Below are 15029 nucleotides of genomic sequence, written 5' to 3'. Positions count from 1 at the left end.
GTATACCTTGCCTGAGGGTATTGAGAAGTTTGTTGTGTATTGTCATGCATTCCTATTAGGACTGGGTTGTGTTTTGAAGAAGCATACAAGGTTATAACCTATCCTTCCAGGCAGGTTAGGTTTCATGATAGAAATTACTCGACTCAAGATTTAGAGTTAGCGATTGTGGTCTTTGCGTTGAAATTTTTTTGCCATTATTTGGATAGGGTGCATATGGTTATTTATTCGAACCATAAGAGCTTGCAGTATGTGTTTATGAAGAAGGAATTGAATCTTAGGCAAAGACGGTGGCTGGAGCTACTTAAGGATTATGACATGAGCCTTCATTACCATCCAGGTAATGTTATTGTTGATGCTCTTAGCAGGTTGTCTATGGGGAGTCTGATCAAGTAGATGAGGAGAAGAGAGAATTGGTGAAGAATATTCATTGATTGGCTAATTTTGGAGTTTGGCTATTGGACTCTGAGGATGGAGGAGTAATTATTCAAGAAGTGGTTAAATCTTCTCTTGGTTCTGAGGTGAAGGAAAAACAATTTTTAAATCCCATACTTATAAAGATTATGGATGATGTGGGTCAACAAAATATTAAGGCTTTCGGGATTAAGACAGATGGCATTTTGATGTATCAAGAAAGGTTATGTGTTCCTTAGGTTGATGGGTTACGGGAAAGAATTTTGACTAAGGCTCTTGAGTCCAGGTGTACAACTCATCCAGTTTTGACTAAGATGAATCACGACTTGAGGGAAATCTATTGGAGGAATAATATTGTGGACAACGAAATTATGTTAAATTGAAATCCGTATGAAATTTGGATTGTGTAAAATTAAAAATAGATTAGACTCAAAAAATATTGCACATTAATATAATTGAATTAATTATTTAAGTCCAAATATGTATGGATTTAAATAAAGTCCAATATTTATTGGGCTAGCCCATTTATTTGGGCTACAAATGATGAGCCCACTTTGCTAAGCCAAAGATATTGGCATATTCTAGAGGCCCAAATAAATGCCACATGTCAAATGACGTGGCATGCCAAGTCAAGGGAAGGAACCAATAGGACCATGCCACATGTCCAATAATGCAGCTGGCCTAATGAAATCAAAGCCAAAAAAAGGTGCCACGTCACTTGAATTTGATTGGTCAAAGGAAGTCCATCTTCATCATGACTCTTCCCTTTCCACAACTATAAATAGGGGTCTCGTAATTCAGAAAAAAACCTCAGAACTCTAACAAAAAGCAAGATAAATTCCGTGGATCAAACACTGCAATTTCTCTACAAAGCTCAAGCATTAAAATCAAGTTCATCAAGATTTAAGATCAAGACTGCAATATTCAAGAACAAGTTCAAAAGCCTTTGAATTTAAGCACAAGTCCAGATCAAGTCCCTCAAATCAACAAATTAAGTTCAAATTTAAGATAAAGTTTTAACCCCTTGAATTTATGTTTGAAAAGACGAATTAGAGGATTCATAGAGATTGTGACACTCAGATATTAAAATCAATAAATTGACTATTGCGATATTTTTCTTGCCTTGATTATTTATTTTTTGGCCTCAAATTTTTATGATCCAATAAATTTTGGCACGCCCTGTGGAACAATCTCTACCTCTCATCTCAACTTTTCATACTTCAAAGTTTAAGAACAACGAAAGGACTTCCAAGAAGGTCAACTCTCAATCAACTACTTCTAATACAGATTCAAAGTTCTCTGCTGAAGTAGAAAGCATCCTTGGTATTACTTTCGAAAGCTTGGGAGTTGTAACAAGGAGAAAGGAAGACTTGCTAGGAAAACAAACACATCTAGGGTCATCCGCGCCAACTCTAGATTTTTTATCTTCATCCCTAAAAGGAACAAAGTCCAGTGCAAGTGCTTTAGAAGGAGGAAGCAATGTGGCAGAATCACCTAAGATGACTCTAGCTCTACTTGAGCATTCTATTTCTAAATACTCTGGTGCAAAGAGTGATGGTCGTTCAACAAATATGTCATCTCCATTTACCTTGCATAAGCTGAGCACTTCAAAGATCAAATTATGCGACAATCCGTGTTACTCTCCAACTTCTCCAGTAATCATGCAAGCGATGGTGACTGATGCCTCATCTATGGAGAAGTATCTTGCAAATCTGACAAAGGCAACTGAGGGCTTGACCAAATATGTTCAGAATTAAGATGTATAGATTGATAAGATAGTGTATAGGATAGAAGGCTTGATATACGGAGATTCTAGCCATGCACATGAAAAATCTCTAGAGGCTCACGAGACAGAATATCCTGTGAAACAAACACCACCAACTAAAGAGGTATAAATTTCTTTTGATGGAATGATCCCGATAGATGAATTAAAAGAATTCATTGAAGTGACCCTCAAAGACAAGTATGATGTTGTCACCAAGTCTTCCCTTGCATATGCCAAGCCATACACTATGCGAATATATACCCTCAAAATACCTGTCGGCTATCAACCCCTAAAATTTTAACAATTTGAGGGTAAAGAAAGCCCAAAATAACATGTTGCACACTATGTTGAGACATGTAATAATGCTAGAGCTTATGGTGAATATCTTGTCAAACAGTTTGTTTATTCCCTAAAGGAAAACACCTTTGATTGGTAAATGGACCTCGAGCCTAACTCCATCGATAGTTGGGAGTGATTGGAGTATGTGTTCCTGAATCACTTTTGTAGCACAAGAAGAATAGTGAGTACGGTAGATCTCACAAATACTCGGCAAATAAAGGTCAAACCAGTCATTGACTTCATCAATCTATAGAGAAATATTAGCCTAAACTGGAAAGATAAGCTCAGTGAAGATTCTGTAATAAAGATGTGCGTCTAAGGAATGCACTGGGTTCTTCTCTACATCTTGCAAGGTATTCAGCCGAAATCCTTTAAAGATTTAGCTACCCGTGCTCATGACATGGAGTTGAGAATGTCTTCTTCTGGAAAGAGAGCAGTGCGTATCCATGACCCTCGAAGGGGAAAGGATAAATAAGAACCTAAAATATGGGGTAAGTTTTTCCCCAAAAATGACAACAAAGAATTTATGAATATTGACGTGTCTCCTATGAAGGTCACCATGAAGGTGAGAAAGAAGCAAAGTGTGAAGACGACTTCTGGAGCATGTCCAAATCAGAAAACTTTAAAGGAGATGCAAGAAAACAAATATCCCTTCCTTGATTCTGATGTTCCTAGGATTTTCGACGAACTCCTTGAGTATAAGCTCATTGAACTCCAAGAGATAAAGTGGCCCAACAAATCCAGAAGGACCAATAACCCTAATTATTGTAAATATCATAGGCTTGTGAGTTACTCTATGGAAAAGTGCTTTGTCTTTAAAGATAAATTCATGCAATTGACAAATAAGAACAAGATCTTCTTTGATGATGAGACATAAAGTTCTCATCAAATCACTATGATTTTTGGCTCCCTCGATCCAGTCCTGATATGTGCTGAAAAACATAATGAGAAACTATTAGAGCCGACAAGTATTCAATTGATGAAGGCGATGACGAAGGATGGACTTTAGAGACCAGATATGGATGCAGGAAGAAAAGTTTATGAAATGAGTCATTCGAGTAGCCAACTAGAGGGAGGATGGTGAAGAAACCAAAAAAGTAAAGGTTGGTTGAACTTCCAAAGAAGATGAGGGTAATGGAGCTTCACCACTAAAATCCACGGTGTCCAATAGCAGTGGAAGAATTCTTACCAAGTTGATTTCTTGAAAACACTGATCACTCAACCTTGAGGAATTCTATTTTAATATTGCCAAAGAGGGGGCAAAGGATGAAAAACTACAAATAAAAGTTCCTTCATCTTCTGAAAAGTTTGTTGAAACTCATGGATAGGAGGCAAATGTATGTGTTACAAAAAACATATTTATAAATCACAATCTTCTGCTTGAAGGAACCCTACACAATCGTCCCTTGTACATGGTAGGTCAAGTTCTAGGAAAGAAGATAAATAGAATCTTGATTGATGAAGGATCTGGGGTCAACATCCTATCTATTTGCACAATGACATAACTTGGCATCGCTACTAACGAGTTGGCCAAAAGTCATATAATGAATCAAGGCTTCAACCAAGGGGGGCAGAGGGCCATGGGATCGGTGAAGTTGGGGATTCATATGGATGATTTTCAATTAAATGCATTGATGTATATGATTGATACAAAAACTTCATATTATATATTACTTAGTAGGACTTGGGTACACGAGAATAAAATTATCTTATCCTTTTATTATCAATTCTTGAATTACCTTAAAGGAAGAGTGGACAGAAAGATAGTTGCTAATTATAAACCATTTACTAAGGCTGAATAACACTTTGCTGATGCAAAATTCTACTTTAAGAATTATGTTGTGAGCTTGAAAAGGGTTGAGGAAGTCATAAAGGCCAAGTGTAATGATCTTCTATCTAAGAAGGTCACTATAACTATCAAAAAAGCCACCGTCAAGAATCCTCTCTCTATTTCAAATAAAGAAAGCATTATATCTACAAAAAAGAAGGCAGCCATCGTTTTACGGTACGTCCAAAAGGTAAAGAAGAAGAAAAATAATTTATTTGATGCAAAAGATAATGTACTAGGAGGTATAACTCTACCTATTAGGCAAATTAACGTAATAAATCCAGCCTCTGGGCTACTTGAAAAGTCTGTGGCTCAAAATCCACCGTAAGATATGACACTCCCTACAAGGCATACAAAAGAGGGCTTTGATCCAAATGTATACACGCTATTTATTAAGGATGGATACAATCTTAATAGGCTGTCAAGGCTGGGAAAACTTTCAACGGAAAGTACAACCAGGCAGGCACGTGAAGGCCTAGGATACACGCAGCCACCTCTAATTTACATCTCCATAAAGAGGGCGATTAGTAACTCCATCATTGTAGAAGAGGAGTATACTACATCCAATATAAATTCTTTTGTCTTTGATGAACTTGGAGAATCAACCGCAAGAACAACAGTGTGTGAGAGGTTAGGTCCTCTAAATAAGAAAAAAAGCAACAAGCGTCAAAGAGGTCATCAAAGCATGATGATTCACTCTTCACTCAAAATCCAGAAGGATTTCCAAAGTTTGATTCCTTCTAGAATGAGGCGACAAACAGAACTACTGGTTTCATGCAACGAGGTGTTAAAATCTAAAGCTCGTACCATGGTTTATTCCAAGAAGCATGAGGAAGATGAAGAAAATGTTAGCTACTCATATCATGTTAAAAACCAAAATGGGAACAAGGTCTCATCCAAAATAAAGGTTGATGAAGTGATGGAAGATTCTTTCTGGTGTTACCATATATCCATCTACGACGATGATCCTCAAGAATAAAAAAATATTGGAGATGCTCCGTCACAACTTGAAGGAGTAAAGGCCACAATAGATCCCTTGAATTTATAATGTGGCATTAATTGAATGGGTTTCCATGTGATTTAAATGGTTGGATTTGAAATTGGGTTGAGGATGTTTGGTTGTTAACATTTTAGTTACTTGTGCTATGTTTTAAATTGATTATTCATGCTTTAAATTGATATTTTTGGGACTGAATTGGTGCATTATTTAATAGTTGGATGGGGACATGGATTTTCCCAAATTGGATGTATTTTGGTTTGGTAATGTCACTAACCTCAACCCACTTTATAATCTTGATTTTGAATATAGACCATTGCATGATTTAACATGTTTTTGAACCCATTCCATTTCATCAAATGAAAAATTGATATAAAAATATTTTGGATGGCCTTGGTGGCCATGGATTGTAGATTAAATAGAAATTAAAAGTCAATCTGGTTGTGTAGATTAGTTTGGCATAATTATATTATATTGAAAGCATATTGGTATAACGATACTAAATTTATAAATGCCTTAATGAATGACTCCTGGGTTACTGGTTGATTTTATTGGCAAATTGTTTTAATTTGGGCTTAAAGGAAATTTTATAAATCACTATCAGGGTATATGTCTTGGGGGATGAACACTAGAAATAATATTTGCAACCGTTAGGGGTCTATATGACTGTGTGTTTGTTGCACATTTGATATATATTTTGTAGGATGGCTATGGCCTTGTTAGTTTTAGCTATCCCTTAATTTTTCCTTGGTTCATGTTTCTAATATGAATTAGGGCCCTTCTAGCGGCGAGAGATGAATCCATATAGCCAATGGGTGCCATTATGATGGATTGAGCTACACAATTTAGGTTAATACTTTGAACTCTCATGTTCATGACCATTGTACCCATCTTGGCATCCTGCATATATGTATATAAATGTGGTGCATATAGTTTTTGACTAAATTTTAGTAATTGCATTGTTTTATCCTTATTCCTTGAGTTACATGGCAGTGCTTATCCCACTGATCATCCCTGAATGGTATATTATTTCATGATGTAGGGTTCAAAGGGTTTTTGTTACTCATATTCTATATTAGGTGGGTGAGTACTTATATGGATTTGCTATAAAGTAGTGAGCCTCTATATTTTGAAAGGCCTGTTATTTCATTATTTTTATTCTATCTTAGTAGTTTCTTCAATTTTCTTTTGGTCATGACCGGGGCATGTCCCGACCTATATGGTATTTTTGGTTTTAGAGGCTTTTGTATAAAAATATAAGTGGGATTGTTGGTTTTGACTCTTAGAACTTTTATTTGACTTATTTTTGTTTTATTGCTATTTTGATTGGTTTCCACTTTATTATTATTATTATGCTCTTGAGGTTAGTCTAAGGGGGTGGTCTCCAATCCATGGTGAGCTTGAGATACCCGTCATGACTAGGCCCTGGTTTGGATCATCATAAGCTTTGTATCAAAGCAAGGTTCAAGGCATTGGGTATCCACAAAGTCATTTAGAATAGAGTCCCCTTTATGGGTATGTAGGGTTTTACATTTATAAGAGGGAGACTACAAGGCATTTAGGAATGTTTCCCTTTCTTTTGTTCTTTCTCGGATTTTTAAGTCTAGTGTTATGAAACTTCTCTAACTCCTAGCTTCTTCAAATTTCCGATCATACTACCCAGAAAGTATGACAATCATAAGAATTCTACTTGAAAGTCAGTCTCACCTGAGGAGAATATGGAGGGGACTCTCCCTATATATGAAGTATAAATATGGTCTAGGGTTCCTGCTCCTGATTGTACAGCTCCATGTGGGGTTCCACTGGTCCCTGCTAGTCCAGTGATGTTGAACAATGATATAGACATCTCCAAGCTGGTGGTTTATATGCAGTAGGTGGAGGATGAGAAAAAAAGTAGGTAGATATGGTAGAGAGGTAAAACAAGAAGTTTAGATATTTAGAGCAGGGTACGTGTTAGCATAACTATTGGAGAGATGGTAGAAGGTGGACTAAGAAGAATAAATTGAGATGTTCTTATTTCGCAGCTAGTAAGCCTTTTAGTGATTGACATTTTAAGATAAGCAGTGGTTCGAAGGCATAGGGTTACCAGTCTCAAGTTAGTATACCTCAGTCAACCTCACTTTATGGCGATAATTATGGTAAGTTTGGTCTTATACAGAGAGATTGTCCTTCAGCCAGGGTTGACACTAGAGCTAATAAAGTCTCGATTACCACTTCTTAATTTCCTGCTCCAAAGATTGCTACTTCATGTACTGACACTAGATGGAATCGTCTTTTTGTACTTTTTACTTGTCAAGAATTTGAGGCATTCCCTAACATTGTCACTGGTATGTTACAACTCTTCTCTTGTGTTGTTTACTATTTTCTTGATCCGAGTTCTATCCTATCTTATGTGACAATTTATATGGTTGTACACTTTGATTTTGGCCTTGAAAATATTTTTGACCCCTTTTCTATGTCAACTCCGATGTGTGATTCTATAGTTTCTAGAAAAACCTATAGGGGTTGTATGCTCTCAATTCTTAATAGGAAGACAATTGTGGATTTAGTAGAACTTGATATGGTACATTTTCATGTTATCTTAGGAATGGATTGTCTCCATTCATGTTATGATTCTCTATATTATAGGACTAAAAAGGTCAGTTTCTATTTTTCTAATAAACCGGTGATTGAATGGGAGGGGAGTTCCCTAGTTCCCAAAGAGAGGTTGATTTGCTATCTTAGATATTAGAAATTTATTTCAAAAAGGGTGTCTATATTATCTAGTTTGGGTTATGGATTCTGACTTTGAAAGTCATTCCTTGCAATCTATCCCTGTGGTTAATGCATTTCCTTAAGTTTTTTCTGATGATATTTTTAGAATTCCTCCCGATAGACAAATAGATTTTGAGATTAATCTTCTACTTGATACCTATCTTATTTCCATTCCTCCTTATAGGATGGCTCCGGCTAAATTAAAGGAGAAATTAAAGTATCTTCTTGATAAGGGTTTCATTCATCCTAGTGTTTCTCTGTAGGATGCTCCTGTACTTTTTATGTGAAAAAAGGATGGGTCTTTTTCGATGTGTATAGAATATCATCATCTGAATAAGGTTACCATGAAAAATAAGTATCCTCTTCCTAGGATTGATGACCTATTCGACCAGCTTTAGGGCAGTAGATGTTTCTCTAAGATTGATCTTTGTTCGGGCTATCATAAGTTAAAATTTGGGAGTTTGATATTCCAAGATTACTTTCCAAACTTGGTACAACCATTCTAAGTTATTTGTTATGTCATTTGGGTTAACTAATGCTCCAGTTTCTTTCATGGATCTTATGAATCGGGTGATTTAGAAGTTTCTGAATTTGTTAGTTATAGTCTTCATTGATGAAATTTTATTGTACTCTACGAGTGAGGAGGATCATGCCAACCATCTCCGAATTATGTTGCAAACTCTTAAGGATCAGAAATTGTATGCAAAGTATTCTAAGTGTGAGTTATGGTTAAATTCTTTGACTTTTATCAGGCTTGTAGTTTCTACTTATGGGAACACGGTGGATCCACGAAAAGTTGAGAAAGTTTAGAAATAGCCTAGACCTATGACTACAATCGATATTTGGAGCTTCTCAAGATTGGTTGGGTACTATAGGAGGTTTGTATTGAGTTTCTCATTTATTGTTCCTCTGCTGACAAGGTTGGCTGAGAAAAAGGTTATGTTTTTATGGTCCGATGCTTATGAGGGTAGTTTTGAGAAGTTAAAGTATAAGTTAACTTTTGTGCTAGTGTATACCCTACATGAGGGTATTAAGGGGTTTGTTGTGTATGGTGATGCATCCCAAATAGAACTGGGTTGTGTTTTGAAGAAGCATGGCAAGGTTGTATCCTATGCTTCCAGGCAGCTTAGGGTTCATGAGAGAAATTACTCGACTCAAGATTTAGAGTTGGTGGCTATGGTCTTTCCCTTGAAAATTATGCACCATTATTTGGATAGGGTAAATATGGATATTTATTCGGACCATAAAAATTTACAGTATGTGTTTATGAAGAAGGAAGTGAATCTCTAGCAAAGACGGTGGCTGGATCTACTTAAGGATTATGACATGAGCCTTCACTACCATCCAGGTAAATATAATGTTGTTGTTGATTCTCTTAGCAAGTTTTCCATGGGGATTCTATATCATGTAGATGAGGAGAAGAGATAATTGGTGAAGGATATTCATAGATTGGCCAATTTTGGAGTTCGACTCTTGGACTCTGGGATGGAGGAGTAATTGTTCAAGGAGTGGTTAAGTCTTTTCTTGGTTCTGAGATGAAGGAGAAGCAATTTTTGGATCCCATACTTTAAAATATTAAGGATGATGTGGGTCAACAAAAAATTAAGGCTTTCGTAATTAGGGCAGATGCATTTTGAGGTATCAAGGAAGGTTGTCTGTTCCTTATGTTAATCGGTTATGGGAAAGGACTTTGACTAAGGCTCATGAATCCAGGTGTACAACTCATCCAGTTTTAACTAAGGTGTATAGTGACTTGAGGGAAATATTGGTGGAATAATATTGGGGACAACAAAATTATGTTACATTAAAATTCGTACGAAATTTGGTTTGTGTTAAATTCAAAATAGATTAGTCTCAAATAAATATTGCGCAATAATATAATTGAATTAATTATTTAAGTCCAAATAAGTATGGATTTAAATAAATTCCAATACTTATTGGGCTAGCCCATTTATTTGGGCTACAAATGATGAGCCAACTTTGCTAAGCCCATGATATAGACATATTTTAGAGGCCCAAATAAATACCATGTGTCTAATGATGTGGCATGCCAAGTCAAGGGAAGGAGCCAATAGGACCATGTCACATGTCAAAATGATGCAGCAGGCCCAATGCAATCAAAGCCCATAAAAGATGCCACATCACTTGAATTTGATTGGTCAAAGAAACTTTATCTTCATCATGACTCTTTCCTTTCCACAACTATAAATAGGGGTCTCATAATTAATAAAAAGACCTCAGTACTCTAACAAGAAGCAAGAGAAAGACTGTGGATCAAAGCCGTAATTTCTCTATAAAACTTAAGCATTAAAATTAAGTTCATCAAGATTCAAGATCAAGACTACAATATTTAAAACAAGCTCAAAAGCCTTTGAATCCAAGCACAAGTCAAAATCAAGTCCCTCAAATCAACAAATCAAGTTCAAATTTAAGATCAAGCTTTAACCCCTTGAATTTATGTTCGAAAAGACGAATCAAAGTATTCATAGAGATTGTAACATTCACATATTGAAATCAATAAATTGATTGTTGCAATATTTTTCTTGCCTTGATTATTTATTTTTTGGCCTCTAATTTTTATTATCCAACAAATTATGGCATGCTCAGTGGGAAAATCTCTACCTCTCATCTCAACTTTTCATATTTCAAATTTTAAGATTAATGAAATGACTACAAAGAAGATTAACTCTCAATCAACCGCTTCCAAGGCTACTGATTCAAAGTTTTCTGCTGAAGTAGAAAGCACCCTTTGTGTTACTTTCGAAAGCTTGGGAGATTCCACAAGGAGAAAGGAAGGCTTGCTAGGACAACAAACACATCTAGTGTCATTCACGCCAACTCTAGTTTTTGGATCTTCAACCCTAAAAGAAACGAATTCCAGTGCAAGTGCTTCAAAAGGAGGAAGCAGTGCAGTGGAATAACTTAAGATAACTCTAGCCCTACTTGAGCATTTTGGTTCCAAATACTCTGGTGCAAAGAGTGATAGTCGTTCAACAAATGCATCATCTACCCTTACACCGTATAAGCTGAGCACTTTAAAGATAAACTTATGCGACAATTCATGTTACTCTCCAATGTGTCCAGTAATTATACAAGCGATGGTGGCTAATGCCTCGTCTATATAGGAGCAACTTGTGAATCTGACAAAGGCTATTCAGGGCCTAACCAAATATGTTCAAAATTAAGATTCTCTAATTAATAAGATAGTGGATAGGATAGAAGGCTTGACGGATGGTGAGTCTAGCCATGCACCTGGGAAATCTCCAGAGTCTCATGGTATAGAACATCCTATGAAACAAACACCACCAACTAAAGAGGTACAAATTTCTTTTGAGGGAACGATCCTAATTGAGGAATTGAAAGAATTCACTGAAAGGACCCTCAAAGACAAGTACGATGTTGTCACCAAGTCTTCCCTTGCATATGAAAAGCAATACATTGTGAGAATATATAGCCTCAAAATGACTGTCGTCTATCAACCCCCCAAATTTCAACAATTTAAGGGCAAAGGAAACCCCAAAAAAATATGTTGCACACTTTGTTGAGACATGTAATAATGATGGAACTTATGGTGAATATCTTGTCAAATAGTTTGTTCGTTCCCTAAAAGGAAATGCCTTTGATTGGTATACAGACCTCGAGCCTAACTTATCGATAATTGGGAGCAATTGGAGCATTAGTTCCTGAATCACTTTTATAAAAAAAGACATACAGTGAGCATGGTAGAGCTCACAAATACTCGGTAAAGAAAGGATGAACCAGTCAATGACTTCAACAATCAATGGACAAATGCTAGCCTAAATTGCAAAGATAGGCTTAGCGAAGATTCTGCAATAGAGATGTGCGTCCAAGGAATGCACTGGGAGATTCTCTACATACTTTAAGGCATTAAGACAAAATCCTTTAAAGATTTAGCTACCCGTGCTCACAACATGGAGTTAAGTATGTCTTCTTCTGGAAAGAGAGCAATGCCTATCCATGACCCTCGAAGGGGAAAGGATAAATAGGAACCTAAAAGATGGGGCAAGTTTTCTCCCAAAAATGACAACAAGGAATCTATGAATATTGATGTGTCTCCTGTGAAGGTCACCATGAAGGTGAGAAAGAAGCAAAGTGCGAAGACGACTTCTGGAGAACGTCCAAATCAGAAAACTTTAAAGGAGATGTAAGAAAAGGAATATCCCTTTCTTGATTCTGATATTTTTGGGATTTTTGATGTACTCCTTAAGCATAAGCTAATTGAACTCCCATAGATGAAGTGGTCCAATGTAGCTGGATGGATCAATTACCCTAATTATTGAAAATATCATAGGCATGTGAGTAACCTTCTAGAAAAGTGCTTTGTCTTTAAAGACAAAGTCATGAAATAGGACGCTAGTGACCAGATGCAGATGCAGAAATAAAAACTCTACAAAAGGAGTCATTCGAGTAGCCAACTATAAGAAGGATGGTAAAGAAATCAAAAAAATAGAAGTTGGTTGAACTCCAAAGAAGACAAAGGTAATGGAGCTACACCACCAAAAACCACGGTGTCCAGTAACATTGGAAGAATTCTTACCAAGTTGATTTCTTGCAAAGACTGCTCAACTCAATCTTGAGGTATCCTGTTTTAATACTGCCAAAGAAGGGGCAAAGGATGAAAAACTACCCATGGAAGTACCTTCATCTACTGAAAAGTTTGCTGAAACTCTTGGCCAAGAGAAACATTTTTGTGATACAAAAATCATATTTACAAATCCGAATCTTCTGCTTGGACAACCCTACACAATCATCCCTTGTACATGGTAGGTCAAGTTCCAGGAAAGAAGATAAATAGAATCTTGATTAATGAGGGATCCAAGGTCAATATCCTACCCATCCTCACAAAAAATAAACTTGGAATCACTACTAACGAGCTGGCCAAAGTCATATAATGATCCAAGGCTTCAACCAAGGGGACTATAGGGCCATGGGATCTGTCAAGTTGGGGATTCATATGGATGATTTTCAATCAAATGCATTGATGCATGTGATCGATGCCAGAACTTCATATAATATATTACATGCTAGGACTTGGGTACAGGAGAATAATACTATCTCATCCTCTTACTATCGATGCTTAAAGTACCTTGCAGGCAAAGTGGAAAGAAAGATAGTTGCCGATGATAAGCCATTCACTGAAGCTGAATCACAATTTTCCAATGCAAAATTCTACTTGAAGAATTATGTTATGAGTGAGAAAAGGGTTGAAGAATTCACCAAGCCTAAGTGTGATGATTTTCCAGCTAAGAAGTTCGTGGTAACTATCAAAATATTCGCCGCTAAGAAGTTTCTCTCCATTTCAAATAAATAAAGCATCATATCTACAAAAAAGGCAAATCCTATTCTTTGTTACATACCAAAGGTAAGGAAAAAGAAAGATAATTCATATGATGCAAAAGATAATGTACTAGGAGGTCTAACTCTATCTATCAGGCAAATTAACGCAATAAATCTAGCCTCAGGTCTACTTGGAGAGTCTGTGGCTCAAAATTCACCACTAGATAAGACACTTCCTGTGAGGCATACAAAAGAGGGCTTTGATCCAAATGTATTTAAGCTATTTGTTAAGTTTGGATATAATCCTAATAAACCATCAAGGTTGGGAAATGTTAATTGAAAGGTATAACCAGACAGGCACATGAAGGCTTAGGATACACGCAGCTACCTCCAATTTGCATCTCCATAAGAATGCAGTTAGTAAATCCATCGCTATAGAAGAGACGTATACTATATCCAACAAAAAGCCTTTTTTCTTTGACCAATTTGGAGAATCAACTGCAAGAACTTCAGTGTTTAAGAGGTTGGGTCCTCTAAATAAGAAGAAAAGTAACAAGCATCAGAGAGGTCATCAAAGCATGGTGATGCACTCTTCACTCAAAATCTAGAAGGATTTCCAAATTTTGATTCCTTCTAAAATGAGGCAATAGAAAGAACAAGTGGTTTTATACAACGAGGTGTTCAAAGCTAAAGATCATACTATGCTTTATACTAAGAAGCATGAGGAAGATGAAGAAATTATTGGCTCCTTATATCATGTTACGACCCAAAATAGGACCGAGGTCTCATCCCAAATAAATGTTGATGAAGTAATGGAAGATACTTTATGGTGTTACCACATATCCATCTACTCTGATAATCCTCAAGAAGGGGGAAATGCTGGAGATAGTCCATCGCAAATTGAAAAAGGAGTGAAGGCCACAATAGATCCCTTGAAGGAAGTTAATCTTAGAACTAGTAAAGACCCAAGACCATCTTACCTGAGTGTGTTTCTAGAAGTGGAGGAGAAAATTGCTTATATGGAGATACTCAAAGATATATGGATGTCTTTGGTTTGAGCTATAAGGAAATACCTAGCTTAGATCTAAAAATAGCAGTCCATCAGTTGGCGGTCAAGAATGGTGCTCGTTCTGTAAAGATAGAGTTTGTTCGATTGATTAAAAATGAAGTTAACAAACTCATTGAAGCTGGATTCATTTGTGAAGTCAAATATCCTATGTATATTTCAAGTATTGTTCCAGTATGGAAGAAGAAGAGCTAAATTTGAGTTTGTGTAGACTTTCTAGATCTCAACAATGCCTGCCCTAAGGATGACTTTCCTTTCCCCATGCTAGAGTTGATGTTTGAGGCCTCCACTGGTTATGAGGCAATATCCTTCATGGATGGTTCATCCGACTATAATCAAATCCGCATGGCACCAAAGGATAAAGAACACATTGCATTTCGTACACCCAAATGTATTTATTGCTACAAGGTGATGCCTTTTGATTTAAAGAATGTTGGCTCTACTTATCAAAGGGCTATGCAAAATATCTTTGATGACTTGCTCCATAAAAATATTAAATGCTACATGGATGATCTAGTGGTGAAGTAAAGAAAGAGAGATGATCACTTAAAAGACCTAAGAATGGTGTTCG

The sequence above is a fragment of the Capsicum annuum genome, chromosome 8 (genome assembly GCF_002878395.1).
Source record: "Capsicum annuum cultivar UCD-10X-F1 chromosome 8, UCD10Xv1.1, whole genome shotgun sequence".
NCBI classification, from domain to species: domain Eukaryota; kingdom Viridiplantae; phylum Streptophyta; class Magnoliopsida; order Solanales; family Solanaceae; genus Capsicum; species Capsicum annuum.
This window is presented reverse-complemented; position numbering follows the sequence as displayed.